The sequence below is a fragment of the Triturus cristatus genome, chromosome 5_2 (genome assembly GCF_964204655.1).
Source record: "Triturus cristatus chromosome 5_2, aTriCri1.1, whole genome shotgun sequence".
Classification (NCBI taxonomy): Eukaryota; Metazoa; Chordata; class Amphibia; order Caudata; family Salamandridae; genus Triturus; species Triturus cristatus.
Genome location: NC_140588.1, coordinates 1082433222 through 1082454333, shown reverse-complemented (window position 1 = coordinate 1082454333; position 21112 = coordinate 1082433222). Strand labels below are relative to the sequence as shown.

At 47.8% G+C, this 21112-nt stretch overlaps 1 protein-coding gene across 2 annotated transcripts in view; it reads left to right on the top strand.

Moving 5' to 3' along the window:
- LOC146829706 (neuroligin-3) overlaps nt 1-21112 on the top strand; it is a 1048059-nt gene that overhangs the window by 174717 nt on the left and 852230 nt on the right. For both annotated transcript variants that reach the window (XM_085608418.1, XM_085608416.1), the window contains exon 3: nt 618-841. The gene's annotated coding sequence lies outside the window, so the exon portion shown is untranslated. The remainder of the gene's footprint in view (nt 1-617; nt 842-21112) is intronic.

Here is a 21112-nt window from a genome sequence, read left to right as displayed (position 1 = left end):
ATTTCATGAATAGTCTTTTGTAATTACGTATGTATTACTATCATGAATTTTTATGTACACTTTTATGATTGTTTGACTTCAATCGAATAAAGTTTTTCTGATTCTGATTCTGAATCAGCTCTAGTAACAAAACTTGTTTCCTCAGGGCTTTAGTAGCCCTGTTTTTCCTTGTGGCTTTGGTAGCCCTGTTTTTCCTTGTGGCTTTGGTAGCCCTGTTGTTTTTCTTGTGGCTTCAGTAGCCCTGTTTTTCCTCGTGGCTTTAGTAGCCCTGTTTTTCCTTGTGGCTTTGGTAGCCCTGTTTTTCCTCGTGGCTTTAGTAGCCCTGTTTTTCCTCGTGGCTTTGGTAGCCCTGTTTTTCCGTGTGGCTTTAGTAGCCCTGTTTCTTTTCTTGTGGCTTTAGTAGCCCTGTTTTTCCTTGTGGCTTTAGTAGCCCAGTGGCTTTAGTAGCCCTGTTTTTCCTCGTGGCTTTGGTATCCCTGTTTTTCCTCTGGGCTTTGGTAGCCCTGTTTTTCCTCGTGGCTTTAGTAACCCTGTTTTTCCTTGTGTGGGCTGGGCTTGCTTTGGGTTGTTTTTCCCTGTCTGACCGCCTCCTGACGAGCGCTTGTGCTTGTTCTCAGGTCCTCCCAGAGCTGGGATCCCGGGCAGTGCGCGGGGGATGCTGCGGTGAGCGCGGGGAGAGCGAAGGGAGCCCGGGCAGCACGGAACCGGACAGGATCGGGGCAGCACTGGTGTCCAGGAGTAGGGAGAGGAGGGCCAGCAGTGGAGAGCACTCGGATCTGGTACAGAGCCCTACGGGACCGCGGTACCGGGAGCGGAGGATGGAGCCTGGACCATGGAGGAGGTGAGAAGAGGAGGGCAGGTGTGTGTGTGGGTGGAGTGGGTACGTGAGGGCCAGGTGTGTGTGTGGAGTCAGGCTCGTGGGGCGACAGGGTTTGGTGGGGGGCTGCGTCTGGAGCAGAGGCTGGTGTTGCAACCTGTCCATGAGGCAGGGGACCCTCTCCCTCCGTCCACCCATCCTTTGCATCGCCCCTCCACCCCCCTACCCAAGCACCCCGCCACCCCTTATTCCCTTACTGGCCACGCGGCGTCGCCCCTCCTCGCCCCCTCCCTCCCCTCTTCCCATCATTTCGTCCCCCCCTTTTCCGTCCGTCTTCTCTTCCCTCCATTCTGCGTCGGCTCGACCTCTTCTGAGCTTCAAGTAACCCCCCTTTTCCTCACCCCCCCCCACCTTCCATCGTTTCGCTCCTACATACGCTTCCGCTACACCCCACCTCCTTCGATGCCCCCCCCACCCTCTCCCGTGCGCTGTCACCCCGTCCTCTCCTCCTCTCTCCATGTTGCTTGCTTCCCTCCATTTTTCTCCACTCCACCCTCCCTGCCTCATGCTCGCTCTCCTCCACCCCCCCCCCCCATTCGTTCGCGCCACCGCCCCCTCATCCCCTGCCTTCCACCTTCACTCTCGCACTGTCTCTCCCACCTGTCCTTCGGTATTTCTCACTCTCTGACTCTCTGTTCATCTTATGTGCGTCCCTCGCATCCCACCCGCCCCTCACCCTTTATTGTCACCCCCTGCCCCTCTGGGATCCAACCCCCACCCCTGCCCCCGCCCTAACCCCCCTTTGCTGGAAGGCACCGTACAGATCGTTCCGTTCTTGCTGCAGTCCCCTCAACAGGCGCCCCCAAGACATGATGATGGAGGGACAGACAGACAGAGGCTCACTACAGACGTAGAAACATTAAAGCCCACTGACCGCCCGTTAGGTCCAGACACTCAACCCACAGCAGCAATTGTACACCTAACAGACAGACAGACTGACATGCAACCCCAGAGAGCCATTGAATTTCCAGACACACAAATGATTCAACCCAGACAGGCAGACAGGAGCCCCTCAGAAACACAGGCATTCAAATCAGATAAACCCTGGTCCCCCAGACAGACAGCCATTCAACCCAGATAGACAGCACAGGTCCTCCGAGGAGACAGACATCCAACCCAGATGCGCAGACACAGACCCCCAGATAAACCCTGGTCCCTCAGACAGACGGACATTCAACTCAGAAAGAGGGACACTGACTATCAGAAAACCCTGGCCCCTCAGACGGACATTCAACTCAGAAAGACAAGCATCGCCCCCTCAGGTAAACCTTCGCCCCTCAGACAGACAGCATTCAACTCAGATAGAGGGACACTGACTCTCAGAAAAACCCTGGCTCCTCAGACAGACATTTAACCCAGATAGACAGACAGGCCCCGGTCCCTCAGGTCACAGACATTCACCCACATAGACACCTAGGCCCCGGTCCCTCAGGCCGACAGACATTCACCCGGATAGACAGACAGGCCCCGGTCCCTCAGGCCGACAGACATTCACCCGGATAGACAGACAGGCCCAGGTCCCTCAATCTGACAGACATTCACCCGGATAGACAGACAGGCCCCGTTACCTCAGGCCGACAGACATTCACCCACATAGACACCTAGGCCCCGGTCCCTCAGGCCGACAGACATTCACCCGGATAGACAGACAGGCTCCGGTCCCTCAATCTGACAGACATTCACCCGGATAGACAGACAGGCTCCGGTCCCTCAATCTGACAGACATTCACCCGGATAGACATGCAGGCATGGGCCGCTCAAGGCGACAGACATTCCAGCCAGACACCCAAACAGTCATTCAGTGCTGAGACAGACTCGGCGCTGACGGACGTCTAATCTCACATAGGCTGACACCAGCGCGCTGACAGATATCTGACTGAGCCCAGACTGACAGATAGCCAGCCTCAGCCAGGTATTCAAGAACACGCATCCACCCCCGAGCTGGACAGACAGACTTTAGAGCCATGGGCAGACACCCACCCCTAGGTAGGGCGCGAAACATAGAATCCGAGGTAGAGACGCACCCTCCAGGCAGGCCCCCCAGTAATCAGGGTCACTGGGTTTATGCGGCAGGGAGGGATCAAGTTATGTTGCGTTGTTGACTAAATTATGCGGCAATTAGAGGCACATTTTGTGGCATAATGCAGCACGTTTTGTGGCAGTATTGCTTCACAATTGTGTCATTTTTGTACTCTTAACACTTTGGGCAAAGGTTTCCCTTCAGTGGGATCATCTTGACACCCACATACAGCAATCCCGAACCGAGAGCGGAGCCGGTCAGCTTTGCACAGGGTCATCGGTGCGTGGCAACAAACACCAGGGGCAGCATTTTTAGTAACTTCTGATCCATTTGAGATACAAACGAATGTTGTTTTGCTAAAACCTGCAAATTGTAGCGTAAGTGATGAATTATGTGGCAAGTGGTGGGAGCCATAATTATGCAGAAAACGTCACAGCTGCAGGATTGCATAATTTCGGTATCTGTGCCTATAATTACCATCAGTTCAATCCCCTATACAGGCAACGGTTCCTGCAGGCATCTTCAGATAAACAGACGCTCAACTCTCTCAAGCAGGCGTACATATACCTAACTTCAGATAGACAAGCAGCCCCCTCCCGTACAGACAGGCGTACATAACTGCGGACAGACAGACATCCATCTTCCGTACTGGCAGGCGTACATAACTCTAGGCATGCCTTAACACCCCCCACGTAGACATACTTTACTTCAGACAGACATTCACTCCCAGACTGACATAAATTGCCCCCCCCCACACATATTAATACATTAATCCCGAGTACAGCTCGGTTTTGCATCTCTCTGTGCTGTAAGTGAGAGGCATTATCCGCATCCAATGGGATGGTTGTTTTCATTTACTGACCCTGGAAGGATTGACGTCGGAGTCGGCCTTGCAAGATCACCGCAACTGTCAGCGGTGAGTGTTCAACTGCCTGGGCTGTCCTTTAGACATTCTGATGTCCATCTGTGGACATCCAGTAGGACAGACATCCAGCCTCAGACAGGCAGAGCATTAACCCATAGATAAACATGCGACACACAGGGGAAGGGGCTTAAAGGCAGCTCCAGACAGACATCGAAGCACTAGACAGGGAGAGACATTCACCTCCTGAAAGGCACAGACGCGCGAGTTTCAAAGAGACGGATATTCAACCCTCGGCACCCAGTTGCCTCCTTACAGCCAGACCCTAACAGCCTCCGGGCATTCACCCGCTGAGAGGCAGGCCCGCCCCCACGCACAGACAGACATGTGCATACAGACACCCCAGACACGCACCCATGCCAGACGTGACTCTGAGGTCCCGTGAGTAACAGTAACACGTGCAGCACGTGCTTCCACCTAGCACAGGTCTACAGCCTGCGACAAGCACTGGCTCAAATGTCATTCAATGATCACGAACACTGGCAGGATGGAGGGCACAGTAGGCCCCTGGAGGTGACCTGCAGCAAGGGCATTGACTTACTGAGCTACCTATGCAACCGGTGTCACTCTGATCAAGGTACTCAGTAACCCATGGGCAGAGGAATTATTATATGTGTGTGCGTGGTATTTGTATAGCGCCAACCTAGCTAAAAGGCAGCGGAGCGCTGTACAGGGTCACAGTCAACAAGTGGTAAGGGCGCTCGCTATCCGTGTGCTGGGCAGAAGTGGCCGGTTCCACTGTCTTTAAAGGGGTGAGTCTTCGACTCTCCCCTACACTGGAGCAGGGTTGGAGCGGCCCAGATGGAGCCTGGGATGTCTTCCACATTTACTAACTGGGAGGTCGGCCCTCCTGTGAGTCCCCCGGTGTCCCCATAGGCCAGTCCACCTCTGTAGTAGGGTTGGGTGGATGCGCTGGCTGGCTGGAGGCCTCTACGAGCTGTCTCTTTCTCATGGGGGCTGCCTTCTCTCCTACCCCCGCCCCCAGTCCCCCACACCTTCTGAAGAGGCCGAATTGTATTACCCTGTCCCCAGCAACGACGCTAGTTCACTTGCACCGCTCAGTTTCTTATATTGCTTCGCCTTTTTTTAAACCATTAGCGCCGATTGAAAAAAAACACATTTTTCAGTGCGCTATGTGATCTTCCAGTGTGGGTACCTTTACGTGGGGCGGGAAGCGCATAGGAGTGACTAAAAGCAGCCGGGTGTGAGTAAAATGGGCTTGGCCCAGTTTTACATCCTTGCGTGGGCCTCGTGTGCGCGTGCACGGCTGATGCGCGGCCGTCTGTCCCAAGGCGGATTGATGTGAGAAGTTCCTGACATAGTGTGCGTGAAGTTGAGCGTCGCCTATTCCTGTGATCAAGCCTAGCGAACGTTTGTGGTAATGGGGGGCTAGGGTCTGTCCTCGCCATAGCTAAATTATGCGGCATAATAGAAGCAAGTTATGTGGCATGTTACGCGACTGAAAGTAAATTATATGGCACGTTACACTGTGACTTGTGAAGTTTAAAGCTCCATATTTAGCAGTTTCACGGCCACGCCTCCTCTGATGAAATCCAATTTTTAAGTCTGGCTTACAGACTTTCAATGTTTCACTAGCCTCATGTAATCAAAAAACATAAATGGCATACACATACATAGGTAGACATGAGCGACTTTGGGGGTCACCTTTGAACCTTTGCTGTAGTTAACCCTTTGCAGCCTGGGGGCGGCGGGTCAGCACACTTCAGCCATGAAGGCTCTCTGCCCTGACTGCAGTGTGTCCGACCACAGTGTAGTATCTTGGTATAGTGTACACAGCGGCCTAAACAGAAGTTACTTTAGTCCCAGGGCTGGGGGCCAACACTTTATTTGCCAATGCTTTTTACTTTCTGTTCTTTATTCCTTTTACTTTTAGCCATCCTTGTGTGTGTAATCAATTTCTTAAGATCAAAGCCAAAAGTACCTTTTCTTTGCGTGAGAATTTTCTGTGATATGCATTAAAGCAAACTCCTCCCATAAGTGCTTGCTAGAAAGTCCAAGTGCCCTGATGTTATATTTATATGCAATGGTAATTCTTCTAAATGTTAAGGTTTTATTCCTAGCACTCGGCTGCCACACTTAGCCGCTTAGGGAGATACATGTTGTCTTTCCCCCCCTTTTTTGTGTCATATGTTTGCAATATAAACATGAAACTTCCCAGCTTGCCAGGGCAAGGCCTTTTGGCTTTGCTAGTGGTTGTTGACTCCTGGCTCATGTGCTCTTGTTCCTTGAGAGGCTGGCTCGCATTGCTCTCGTGTGTATGTGCCCTTGCATGCGTGGTTGTACGTGCGCGCCCCACACAAAGGAAGCACTCGGCATGCGGTGGGTTTCATCCTTCCCATGTCCTCTGTAGCCTGTCACCAAGCCTCGGTCGTGGTTCTACCACCAAGTGGAAGGACAGCTGGGGGGAGGGGAAAGCAGCAGGGGTACAGCTGTAGGCTGTGTGGGGTCTGTGAATGGAGGGCATGCCACCTATGGGCAGAGTGCCTAGGGTCGGAGACGCATGCCTGCAGTCCATGTCGACATGTTCTAAACAGGGCCCTGCTGCTGAAGTCCGCACTTCCATGTGCAGGTGCAGCGTGCATATATGTCTGCTGTAGGTCATGCCACCGAGGTCAAAAGTGGCATGCCTTCTCTACCCTTAGTCTTTATTTTTAATCTCTCCCCTTATTCCTTCTTTTTTTCTCTTCCTTAGTTCTTTTTTTAATGTCTTCCATTATTCCTTCTTTCTTTCTCCCCTTATTTTTTCTTTTTTCTCTTCCTTTATTCTATCCTTTTAATCTCTTCCCTTATTCCTTCTTTTTCTTTCTCTGTTCTTTGTCCACTACGCAACAAACATTTTTAAACGTAATCTGCACTTTCCCTCAGCTTCTCTTTTCGATAGTTCCAATGTTCTATTGGTCTGTCGTTCTATATTACATGTGTTTGTGTTATTCCTGTTTAGTGTATATTTGCAGTTGCATTCATCATCTTGACTTCGCTGCTGGACCTCTGTATTCTGATGCACTTTTTGCTGAAGTCAGTTCAATGAAGCTTCTTCAAACGTTTTTAAAAAGTGGCTTGCGTGTGCAAACACATTGCGGCATGCCCAGATCTCTGCAGTGAAGACATGCCACTGAGACCCTAATATCATGCACATGTACAAACACATTCCAGCGTGGCTACATGGGTGGTTTGAGGCCATGCCTCTCACGTGGGCATGCGCAAACAGACTTCGGCATGCTTACACATGTATTGGGAGGTTTTGTCACTGAAATCTACAGCCCTGTGTGTGTGCAATAACATTGCAGCTTTCATACATGTCTGCTGTCAGATCATGCCACTGAGGTCAGAAGTGACGCGTGTGTGAAGTCACCTTGTAGTTTAACTGCATGGCTGCACTCTGGTCATGCTATTGAGGTCAAAAGCTTCATGTGTCGTCATGTGTCAGTTTATTCAAACATGCTACAGCCTGCCTACATGCCTGCTGCGAGGCCATGCTGTAACTGTCGCAAACATACATGTAAATGTAGGGGTGCAGGAGAAAGCGCTTGGCGGCCTCTGTTTCTGGTACTTTGAAGCAGTTGTAAAATCGTATTATAGTTTTTTGTTCCTCAAATGGGTGTAATTTCTCAAATTCATGTTTCCCTTGTCTTCACTGCTTGATTTTTGATTGCGAGAAAGTGTCACTCATAGTTGTTGAATGTCACTCATAATTACAGTGAAATTATGAAAATGTCACACATAAGCAATCTGAAACCTTGGCAGCTATGTACTGAGATTAACAATACATGTCTGCATGCGCAAACACATTGCAGTCTACAATGTCTGCTGTCAGATCATGCCACTGAGGTCAGAAGTGACGCGTGTGCGTGTGTGAAGTCACCTTGCAGTTTAACTGCATGGCTACAATCTGGTCATGCCACTGAGGTCATCAGCGTCATGTGTCTGTTTATGCAAACATGCTACAACCTGGCTACATGCCTGCTGCAAGGCCATGTGACTGAGATTAGCAATACCATGTCTTGGGGGGCATGGCCAACCGCCGGAGGTAATGGCTGCTTCTTGAGGCGGCTCCGTCCGAGCGCGCCCGTTTCTATAATATCCGTCATACATTGATCCGGCAAGTGGAGCAGAGACCCACCGGACTGCAGCGGAAGATCCTGGGGACCTAAAGAGTCTATCCCCGTGACTTTCCATTTCGGGATCGCAGAGATCTGGCCGGTGGCGTAATTGGCCTATGGAAGCACCGCCTCTCCGGCGATGCGCCCTACGCTGTGCCGCGGCTTGCTGCCTTGAGCTGGATATCCTGTGGGGCTCCGACGGTCGCGTGACGCTATCGGCGCCTGGGGCATGTTGGTATGTTTGCTCTAACGCTTGCAGAGGTGGCGGCGCACTCAGGGACACAAGGAAGGTGACATCCTGGAACCGGACGGACGGATTGCTTGCCGCCGGCAGTGAAGAGGCTCTCACTGCCCCCACCAACGTCGCCGGTGAGTGCCGATCCCGGTGCCCATTGCCTGGCCTGGGCAGCGCTGGGGCATAGAGGCGGTGCCGGCCTCAAGCTCTCCTGAATGCGGCCTGACACCCTTCGAGTGACTCTGCCTCCGTGGCGCAGCTCCCCTTCTGGACCCCAGGTCTCCCCCATGCTGCTGGTCCCTTCACCTGGCCATCTTTGATGACGCAGCTGGGGCTGGGTGCGGTCCCTAGCTGTCTGTGGAGTCCTTGGGGTGCCTTCACTTTCTTGCGAGACTACGGGGGAAATACGCATAGTGTGGTAGCCATCTTTCGTAACTGGACTCTGTTGGGGATGTTGGGCCCTCACATCATCAGGTGCCTCGTGGAAATGCCTGGCCCGGCTGATCTTAGCGCCTGAAGGAGGTGTGCTTTGCGGACGCCGCCGAACTAGAGTTCGGGCTGGGGGTACCTGGGTGTGCTGCCGGTGCATGTGTGCCGTTACTCCCTGACCTAAGTGGCAGCATCGGGACTGGGCTGCTGCGGTTCGTGGGACAAGCCGTGCTCAGTGCTTAAGGCGGATCCACTGCTCTTTGCTTCTTGGTACTCCAAGTCTCCGGAGCTATGGCGGGGGGTCGCAGTTCTAAAACAGCGATGCAGGCCAAACTGACCAAGTATGCGTGGGATGGTGGCCCCGGCACAAGTTTGAAGGAGGGACCCGCCACACCTGAGAAGCCGCAAACTGGCAGGAAGAAGAAGGAACCGACGCTGCTGGACATTATGGAGGCCATAACAACGGTGCGTATGTCTTTGGAATCACGCATTGACGCTGTTTCCTCAGATTAGCCCTCGATGAACTCACGGTTGAAAGACGTTGAGGTAAAGACGAGTTCCCTGATCGAGGACACTTCTGACCTTCAAAGCAAGATGGAGGCCATGCAGGCCCACGCCGCGAAACTGCAGGCACATCTGGACGATTATGAGGGGCACTCCCGGTGCAATAATGTTCGTATACTTGGGGTGCCAGAGCAGGTAGAGGGGCCATCAGCGGACCTCTTTGTGGAAGAACTGATCACGACCTACCTGAAGCCGACTGGCCTTTCTAATTTCTTTTCTGTTGAAAGGGCACATGGCGTGCCGGGCGGCCGGCCGAGGCCCAGGGCCCCCCCAAGGCCCTTGCTGGCTCGGATCTTCAACTTCCGAGATCGGGATGTTATCCTGCAATGTGCCCGGTCATCGGCGCCGGTGGCGTTGCAGAACAGCCGCGTCACCTTCTTCCTGGACTTCACCCTCAAGGTACAGCATCAGCACCGCAGTTTCCTGGATGTGAAAAAGGCATTTTGTGAGCGGGAACTGAAGTATGCCATGCTCTTCCCTGCCAAGCTGAGGGTGGAAACGAAGGGAAGGCTTGGTTTTTCACCACCCCTGAAGAGGCATGGGACTGGCTCGACGGCTGGCGTACAGCTGGCCCGAGGGGTAATCACATCCGGAGAGTGAGGCTGGAGGAGGGAACAAATCCATCTGGCAGAAGTACCCCGCCCGACGAGCAGGAGGCGGCGACTGGTGGGCCGGAGTGACCGGTCTGTATGTGGGTTCCCTAGGGATGGTGGAGTTGCTCCTGTTTCCGGGGACTGAAAGTAATTTGTCCCTCTTGTGGTAAATAAACTTCATTACCGGGACTTAATTTGATACGGAAACATAATAAAATAGCTCAGTAAAATGAGAGGCAGAATCCGTGGTATCAGAGGTTCGGAATGGGCTTTATTCCAATGATCGATTAAAATCGGTTGCTCCAGGTTCCATCACCACGGAGGTTCAGGAAGTGAAGTACATACTTTATTGACAAGAAATGACTTTTATAGTACATACATTACAATGAAGCGAATGCAGTAGGCGTAACAATTGATAAGGAAAATAACGATTCATATGCGTAACCGAAAATGGGTGTAATAAGGAGTAAAAAGGAACATAATTGGTTATGATGTCATATATAGGTGGATCTATAAGATAATACTTGGCATAGATGCGCGCGCAGCAGCATGACGTGTGATTGACGTGCAACTAGGGGGTGAAGGGGACTTGACATTTAGCTCTACATGTGGAGACGAAAAGTCTGGGGGGTCAAGTCAACCTAATCCCAAATCATATCTAACATCCTATGTTTAAAGAACTATGTTATCCACAAAAGAAGGACTCTCGGACAGAATCTATTCTATACTGACCGTGCGTGCGTGTACAAGCGTCTAAGTGTCTACACTAAATGCGAGGGGGTAGGAATATTCCATGGTAACAGGACTATGAATTACTTGCATAAAGACAGAGAAGCCGAGCCATTGCTCGGTAGCTGGAAGAATGTTTATTTAAACTACTAGACAGGAATGCATCGGCTAAGGGGTGAAGCAGATAACTCGAAGGTGAAATACAGTTCTTGGCAGAGAATAGGTTGATGTCAGGCTTCGTGAGCCGCGCAGAGAATGAGACAAAGTTCATGGTCACGGTTGCAGGCTCAGACTGGAGTTTTTCAGAGGCAGAAGGCAAGAAGAGTTTGACGACAGAATCAGGGCCTACTTGCCTGGACTGTAAAATGGCATAGGTGAACCATTTAAAGCCGGTGGCTTTTCATACTTAGGAATGGAATATCCGGCCTATTCATGGCGGATCTGACAGAGGACATGTTGACGGTGGACGCACATGTGTTTGCGTCTTCATAACTGGAACTGGAGGAAACATACATGTACTTGTAATATGCACATAGAACCGTTGGGGTCCAAGATAGGGGACATAACTGACCAGAAAAATCCATATTTCCACATTCCCTCCTTGTCCCCTACTTGCCCGTCAAGAGATATCAATCCTCATTAATCCATTGATCTGTTCATATAACATCATTTGTTCTTCTTTCTTCTTCCGTGACGAATAAAATCTTGGTGGTGGAATACACGATGTGGCACACAGGCCACAGATCGCTGGTCCACATTGTAGACATAGACAGCAACTGAATAGTATGAGAAGGCCAATACCTAGAAATGATAGAACTCTCCATCCCCAGGCTGATATCACACTCCAAAACCAACCGGACCAAGTCCAAGTGCCTGGGTTCTGGTGTATCTGGCTTACAATCTTATGAAGGCGAGTTATAGCTTTATATACAGATGGCAAATTTTCTGGTATGAATACGCAGCAGCTTGATCCGATGACCCTACAAGCTCCGCCCCTATCAGCCAGGATGACGTCAAGGACAAGACGATTTTGAAGCACAACAATCCGCATAGCAGACTGCTCTTCTGTTAGATTGCCTAAGGCGGAAATAGTTTCATTCACTACCGCTTCAAGGGTTCTAGTTAATCTACGTATCAGCTTACTATTAGTAACAGTACCTATATAGGGAAAGATGCCTTTATTGAAATCTGTGTATTTTTCCCATGCTGTTTCAGTGTAATCGACAATTGGGAGATCTCTCCGCTCTCTGTTGTGTACTAAATGAATATTTCTATAATAATCAGGAGGAGCTAGGAAAACAGGTGGCAAAAGGAATGCAATGTAGCAGGTACCATCCCAATCTAGAGGTAGACGCATATATGCAGTCTGACCACATATAAAGTAGGAGTGGCGATAAGCTCTAAATGAAGATTTGCCTTGATCACTGAATTCTACTGTAGTAGTGCATTTACTATGGCCCATATGTATGGAACCAACTTTTCTTACACACAATTCACCTTTCGCTGGGAATACTGACATGGTTGGTAAAACTAGTTCAACTTCGGATTCGACATTTAGAACCATGAGATTAGGAGTAAAGTTACCTAATCCATATACTTCATTTTCTAGATCAGTTCCTGTTCCTTTGGGGCGACCCTCCTTGTCAGGGTAACAGACTTTGAATAAAACTAGGTTCAGATTTCCCCATACCCACTGGTCTTGGTAAACGGCTGTATCTGAGTCTATGGAATTGATTAAACTAAACCATGCTCCACAGGAGCCATTATGTGTAAACGGATGTGGAAAGAAAGGCAGGACTCCTTCATAATTCTGATAGGGAGGGAGCCGGCCACACACCCAACAATTAGTTGCATTACTAGTCTGATGGGAATGATGTAACATACTAATGAAAGTGTTATTGCGCAGCGCAAGTCTATAAGACAATTCATGCGGGGGTAAGTCACTAAAAGAATGTTCAGCAGTAACATTGTAAACGTTTCTGGCAATAGGGTAATATATGTGCAACAATATACTTGCAGTAATTATTAAAAGACTTAAGAAAAACAAGATTAATAATGTCATTATGCAATGGCTACGCAGTGATTTACAATACGCCTGTCGTTTCATCATTTTTCGCGACTGTCCATGATTCAGGTCTAGGCGATACATGTCGTAGACAGATTCAACCGCTTCACCTAGGAGAGGACTTAAACAATCAAATCGTCCGACGGCCTAGGCCTTAATTTTAGTTTATAGAGTTCTTTACTGTCGGCCTCAGCCAGAGGTAGTTTTGAGTCAATTGGTGAGGACACACGAGGTGGGCTGTTTACATCTGAAGGAAGTCCATGAAATTTCTTGATATGACTTGAATGCACCCATCCTTTCCTGCCCTCGATCTTCACGGCTGTCCTTGTGGTCAGCAGGACCAGCTGGGGTGTCTTCCACCTGGGCTCCAGCTGAGTCTTTCGGTCGAAATTTCTCACAAGCACAAGGTCCCCCGGAACTACGTCATGGGGTTTCACCTCAGTGTTGTCGGGAAAGGCTGCAGCTACCTGTGAACGACAAGATTGTAGTGCAGACATCAAGGAAGCCAAGTAATCTGTCAGCATATTACAGTCAATATCAGTTATTTTGCGTGGTATAGGCGTCCCCCACATATTTGGTGGTCTGCCGAAGATCACCTCATACGGGGATAGCCCTGTTCGAGAGTGTGCTACCATTCTTGTGTAAAAGAGTGCAACTGGTAACGCTACTACCCAGTCGACACCTTTCTCTCTGCATATTTTGGACAGTCTGATTTTCAGTATCTGATTATGTCTTTCTACGAGACCTGCTGCTTCGGGGTGTCGGACACAGTGAAATTTCCACTGATAACCTAACAGAAGTGAAACATGTTTCATTAATTCGGATGAGAACGGCTGGCCGTTATCTGAGTGAACAACACGTGGTAAACCGTATCGTGGGAAGAATTCTCGAACTAACTGTTTGGCAGTAGTCGGGGCAGTGTAATCTGAAACCGGGTATGCCTCCGTCCAGCGGGACAGAGCGCAGACAACTACGAGAACATATTTGAATCCTCGACATCGTTCCATCTGGATATAATCCATCTGGAGGACTTCAAAAGGGTGATTAGGAGGATGAAATCCACCTTGTTCTACGGGAACACTTTTTCCTGGGTTGAACTGGCAACAGATCATACAGGTACGGACCTTTTGTTTGGCTGCTGCTCGTAAATGTTTATTGAACCAAATGTGTTGAATGCTGTCTAGCATAGCTTTTTCTCCTAGATGTGCTGGACTATGTATAGTGTTAACTATAACTTGGACCATTGAATCAGGAAGGAACCACACAGACTTTTCCTTCATCATCCATCCTTGGTCCGTTTGGATCCCTCCTAATTCAGTCCATTTCTTTATTTCGTCTGGTGTAGCATGTGTCTGTATGTCAATTACGTCAAGGGTAGGATCTTTAACTGTCATACAATGTGTCGGCATCGGGACTATTGTCTTTGTCATGTCGGATGTTTGGGTTTGAGCAGTCTGTTTAGCTGTTCTGTCGGCTAGATCATTGCCTTGAGAAATGATATCAGTAACCTTCGTATGAGCCTTACATTTCATAATTGATATTGCAGTAGGTAGATGTATTGCATCTAATAAGGCATGAATGAGGGGTCCGTGCTGAATGTGGGCACCGTGGGAAGTTAAATAACCTCTCTCTCGCCATAGCACGCCGAAGTCATGTACAACTCCGAATGCATAACGTGAATCAGTGTATATGTTGACTTTTTTATTTGTGGCTTGAATACAGGCTTGTGTCAGAGCGATGAGCTCTGCGGCTTGAGCTGACAAAGTATTTATACGATTAGTTTCAATGACTTCAGTATCTGTTGTGACTGCGTAAGCAGCCACCAACTCTCCTGTATTTGTTCTCATACATGAACCATCTACATACAATGTCAGGTCTGGATCGGACAATGGGACATCCGTTAAGTCTTGTCTGGGTTTCGTCGTTATAGTAATAACTTCAATACAGTCATGGGATAGTGGGTCTGTTCCGGTTACTGGCAAAAGTGTGGCAGGATTCAATGTGTTACAGCGTCTGATTTCTATATGTGGCTGAAACAATGTAAGTTCGTATCCTGTAAGTCGCGCTATAGTCAAGTGTTGTGTTTGCGTTCTATTTACAAGAACCTCTACTGCATGTGGTACTTGAACTGTCAATGGATGTCCTAACACTATGGCATCGCTTTGTCTGATTGCTAAAGCTGTCGCTGCCACTGATTTTAGGCATGCAGGCAAAGCCTGAGCTACGGGATCTAATGTACTAGAAAAATAAGCACATGGTTTGTGTGCTCCTGCTTGTTCCTGTGTGAGTACTGACAAGGCAGTACCTTCGCGTTCTGTAACAAAGAGTGTAAACTGTTTTCTGTAACATGGCGTTGCTAAAACAGGTGCTTGACATAAAGCTTTCTTTAGGCTTTCAAAAGCTTGTGTATGTTCCTGAGTCCAAGGGAGAACAGTCGATGTGGCTGCTTCCTGTGTTGTCAACTGAATGAGTGGTTTTGCTAGAAATGCGTACTGAGGGATCCACTGCCTGCAATATGACGTGAGGCCTATGAAAGCCCGTACTTCCTTTTGTGTCTTGGGTATTGGCATGTTAGCTATTAACTGAATGCGGTCGGGTGTAAGCTGCCTTCCCTCCTTGGACAGCGAGTGTCCAAGATAAACAACTCGCTGGACACAGAATTGCAGCTTAGAAGGGGACACCTTGTGCCCCTTTTCGGCTAGAAATTGTAAAACTGTCAGTGATGCTTTTTCACATTCCGGTTCACTTCTCGCGGTGATCAACAGATCATCGACGTATTGAAGCAGAGCAGTGTTAACTGGCATGTGGATACGGTCGAGTTCTCGTTTCAGTGCTTGGCTATAGATGCTGGGGCTTTCTGTAAATCCTTGAGGTGCGCGTGAGAATTTAAAGCTACGTCCATTTAAACTAAATCCGAACAAATATTGGCTTTCCGGATCTATTGGGACGCTGAAAAAGGCATTCTTGAGATCGATTACAGTAAAGAATGTCGCTTCGGAATCAATAGCTGTCAGTAATGACGAGATATCTGGGACCACAGGAAATTGTGGCACAATGCATTTGTTTAATTCGCGCAGATCAATAACCAATCGATATACTGGCGGGGCCTTTGGATCTGTCCGTTTAAGAATCGGAATTATCGGTGAATTACATACATTGGAGTCTGTTTCTACAACTACTCCTTGGGTAATGAGCTCGTCAATGATTTGTAGTAAAGCCACTACAGCATCTGGTGGTAACTTGTATTGTCGCATTCGTGGTAGCACCACTCCTGCCTTTAATGTGACTCGATATGGTGTAATATTCATGCATCCAACATCAGTAGGGCCTTGTGCCCATAGATGTGTAGGTAAAGTCTGCAGTCGGGGATCCATGTCTCTAGACACATAATGACCTTTAAAATCACGTAAAAACAACCTTACTCCTTCCGGAGAACAACATATTATAGCTCCTAGAGCTTTCAGTGTTTTTATTCCTAACAGATTTTCTGGACATGATTTAGTAAGCAATAAATCTGTAGTTCGGGTCAAAGGTCCTATCGTAAGTGGGAGAGGCTGTGACACTTCATTAACAATAGGTTTTCCTGAAAAACCAAGGGAAATATTCTGTGAGCCTGAGAGGGGTGCCCCTGGAACTTCACTACGTTTTATGGTCGTTCGACTTGCCCCTGTATCGAGTAAAAATTTTCTGTCTTGGCCTAATAATTCACTATGTACATAAGGTCCTTCTTGATCTACAGGGATCTCGATAAGGGGTAAGTCAACTTCCCTCTCTAGGCTTGTTCAGGCGTATCGTTGATAATCAGGATAGTCGTACTGTGCGGTCTGGTACAGTTGTCGTGTCGTGGTTTGTGTGGCAGCAACAGGCAGCGCTGGTGCAGCTGGCACAAACTGTATAGACTGTTGTGAAGCTGGCATGGACTGTGCATGCTGCGGAGCTCCTTGTTCATTCTGGTCCTGTCTAGGTGGCCGTGGTCTTTCTTGTGTTTTACCTATGGCGATATTATGTTTCAAAACTGGACAATCGTGTACGTAATGACCTGGCTTTTTACAATAATTGCATGTCCCTTTTACAGGTCCGGCTGAATCACCGGAATGTGTCATACCCTTTTTATGTCCTTCAGCTGGGACTGTCTGAGAAACTAACATTTTCATTTTCGTGTCTTTCATGCGTCTGTGTTCATGTTCTTGTTCCTCTCTAATTCTATTGTGATGGTACTGTAACATTTGTAACATTTGTGATGGAGTGTTACCTTGCCAGGTACTCTCGAATTTTAATACTCTATTCTTTACTTGGGGCAGAGCATTTTCTACTAATTTTGTTACAAACAGATGTGGGTATGATTCGCTACTTGCTTTTAGGCCACTATTTATACCAAAACATTTTTCAAATCGGGCATAGTAATCACTAGTGTCTTCATCTTGCTTCTGTTTACAGGCTGAAATTGTACCCCAATCTTCCTTTTTTGTAGTTAATAAACGTGGCAGCACCTGTACTAATAATCCTGGTAGTGCTTTAGTTTTATCCCCGAGTCCTGCTCCTGCAGTTCGGGCCTTTTCTTCTGCTTCTAATACTGACCATTCTATCTTTTGGTCTCCTACCTCCCACTCTTTTTCCCTGAGTTTCTCATAAATGCCAGCAGGCATCAATACCTTTAATATTGTCATAATGTCGGGATAGGTATACTCTCCCATGAGTAACATGTCTTTAATTTCTCGGTGAAAACCCGCTGGGTCTTTGTCATGACTGGGTACCACTTTCTTCATTTCTAACAATTCTATTTTTGATATGGGCGTATATACAAATACGCGCTTAAACTCGTTGTCCTCGCCCTTTATTGGGTGCACTTCTCGTAAGGGATTCTGTCTATCCATGTAATACGTGGTTCTTTCCTTGATGGGCAATGAGACACGGTCTGAACCTACAAAAAGAATATACTGCTTTCTTGATTCTAGAATTTCTTTAATTAATTTAGTACCTGAACCTCTCCATCTATTCATAAGCAATTCAGTCAATATATCAGGTAAGGGACCAGGGTCCGAATGCTGACTCTGATATAGTATAATGAGTTGTTGAATCATATAAATCCCAGCTAACCGCTGTTCATCTGGGGTGAGATTCAAAAATGCGCGTGCTACTGTATCATCACTATATTTTCCGGGACTGTCCACCCAATGGACAGCTGCCCTAGCTAAATCTTGTTCATCCATAGAATCGAGGAAATGATAACCCCTTCGTTCTCGGAGTAGTTTGTCGGCGGCTTGGAACGAATGCTCGTTAGACCTGATGTTAATTATAGGTATTTGGAAATTCCTGTTATTATCTGGACATATCGGACGTATCGGGTCAATAGGACATCTATTACTATTACAAGATCTTCCTTTACCTACATAGGCTATGGTGTCTGACTGTCCTGCGGGCAGTCCTGACCCTTCCTCCTCGTTTTGTTCGAACTCGTCTACCGCTAATCTTTCTTCGTGTAGGCGTTCTATTTCTTTACGGATCTTTCGGCACATGGCTATTATACAATTTTGTTTATCATGTCTACCTTCTGATATATTCTGGCTCCATCTGGTAAGAATTTGCATTGCTTCCGGGTCTACCCCCGGTCGGTCTTCATTTCTGATCACACAATTTATGAGGAAACGTAACAGTTCCCCCTGTATCTCCACTTTCTGGTATTCCATAGCTCTGTTAATACATTCTGGATCTCGCCCTGTTTGGACAAAACGGTATATTTTATCTAGATGCGCAGTCATTCCTGGTAACTTCCCTAAGTACACTGCGGCTCGTCTGATACGCAATGATGCCAGGATCATTTCGTCCTCTTTGCCGGGCACAGGGTCATATCTGCAATCTATGAGAAGTTCCTTAAGCGTACGGGCATTTATGAGTTTGGGGGTACGTGAATGTGCTGACTCTTGAAAAGTAAGTTTATTTATTCTGGGTGGCGTAGAAAAAATGTTACTAGCACCTCCCGTAGCCCCATCTGGGGTGTCGGGTGTGAAAGGATTCGTTGAACGTGACACAGCAACTATAGGTGTGGACACAGCTATAGAAGCAGCTGTAGGAACAGATGTAGAAACAGATGTGCTTGTCGGAACTTGTGACACGATCTGTTGCTGTAGGGATACGGGTACTGGGTCTTGGCGTTGAACCTCCCTGATAGGCGGTCTATGTGGGGTGGAATTAGCATACTCGGGAGCTGCGTCATCTAAATATGAGGAAAGAAAAACATCTTCTGCGGTTCTAGGATGCCCCTTAGGATGTACCTTTATTGGGAATAATGGGGGCGGCAAGTCTTTCGGTGTTTCTGGAGTAGCTTTAGGTAATCCTTCGGCCAGAAGGGGATACATACCATTCATAAGGGCATTTCTTTGTCTGTCTACTTGTTCTGATTTCACTCGGATACCTTCCTCAATTAATAGATTTTCTCGAACTTTATTGGAATTCTCTTTACTCTTCTCCTCCTGTCTACGTGCTTTTTCTGTACGTCTATGAGATTCTTTACGCCATAACTCAACGGCATCTTTCTGTGACTGTCTGACTTTCCTTTTCCATAACTCTTCTTCTACTTTCATGATGCACTCTGCATCCCAGGTTCCCGCTGTGGGCCACCTCTGACTTTCTGGTAATTCCTTGGTGTAGTCTACCCATAAATCAAGAAATAATATAGCGTCTAAGCCATGTTTATGATACATGAAGTACCCTGGAGTGTCCCTAGGAGGTATAGGAACGGCTTCTTCGAGTACCCCTTTTCTTGTAGTGATCTGTCTTAGTTTCGAAAAGAGCGGCATATTGAGAACTGATCTGATACTTAATCTTGAACACACTTAGTACAAAAGCACAATAATGAACAACCATTCATACCACAATATGCAGGACGTTTAACACATTAAACATTAAACATTAAACATTTTTTAACCTTTAAAATAACCAACAATGATGATCGTCTGCATAACTAATCACCAAGCATAATTCTTTGACAATAACTAGATACTTCGGAATACTTGATATACTGCTAAACAGTACATATACACTGCTAAAACAGTGCAGACCGGATTTGTGTACCCAAACCCGTCTTGACCGGCACAACCTATGTGCACGTCAGAAATGCCTCCCCAGCAATGGTACTCACCGGGTAGCTTCGGAAACGGAAGGCCTCGGAAACTGAACTTGGACCGGACTGGACTCGACTCGACTCGTCGGAAACTGGACTCGACTTCGAACTGGTGGGCCTCTGTATACCTCGGATCTTGCTCTCTCAGCTAGGCTCTGGTTGGGATACTTCGCACTTCTCACCGCCTCGTCTGGGTGTTGATCGCAGCCTCAGTCGCCCCCGCTTGACCGGAGGGAGATACAGGAAATCCTGCTGGTACGCGTTATTGTCCGTCCAGCTGTGGCAGGAGACCGGGCCTGCAACTCACCGCCGGCGCGTGAGATGAGAAAGTGTCCCTATTCGGGCGCCATTCATGTGGTAAATAAACTTCATTACCGGGACTTAATTTGATACGGAAACATAATAAAATAGCTCAGTAAAATGAGAGGCAGAATCCGTGGTATCAGAGGTTCGGAATGGGCTTTATTCCAATGATCGATTATAATCGGTTGCTCCAAGTTCCATCACCACGGAGGTTCAGGAAGTGAAGTACATACTTTATTGACAAGAAATGACTTTTATAGTACATACATTACAATGAAGCGAATGCAATAGGCGTAACAATTGATAAGGAAAATAACGATTCATATGCGTAACCGAAAATGGGTGTAATAAGGAGTAAAAAGGAACATAATTGGTTATGATGTCATATATAGGTGGATCTATAAGATAATACTTGGCATAGATGCGCGCGCAGCAGCATGACGTGTGATTGACGTGCAACTAGGGGGTGAAGGGGACTTGACATTTAGCTCTACATGTGGAGACGAAAAGTCTGGGGGGTCAAGTCAACCTAATCCCAAATCATATCTAACATCCTATGTTTAAAGAACTATGTTATCCACAAAAGAAGGACTCTCGGACAGAATCTATTCTATACTGACCGTGCGTGCGTGTACAAGCGTCTAAGTGTCTACACTAAATGCGAGGGGGTAGGAATATTCCATGGTAACAGGACTATGAATTACTTGCATAAAGACAGAGAAGCCGAGCCATTGCTCGGTAGCTGGAAGAATGTTTATTTAAACTACTAGACAGGAATGCATCGGCTAAGGGGTGAAGCAGATAACTCGAAGGTGAAATACAGTTCTTGGCAGAGAATAGGTTGATGTCAGGCTTCGTGAGCCGCGCAGAGAATGAGACAAAGTTCATGGTCACGGTTGCAGGCTCAGACTGGAGTTTTTCAGAGGCAGAAGGCAAGAAGAGTTTGATGACAGAATCAGGGCCTACTTGCCTGGACTGTAAAATGGCATAGGTGAACCATATAAAGCCGGTGGCTTTTCATACTTAGGAATGGAATATCCGGCCTATTCATGGCGGATCTGACAGAGGACATGTTGACGGTGGACGCACATGTGTTTGCGTCTTCATAACTGGAACTGGAGGAAACATACATGT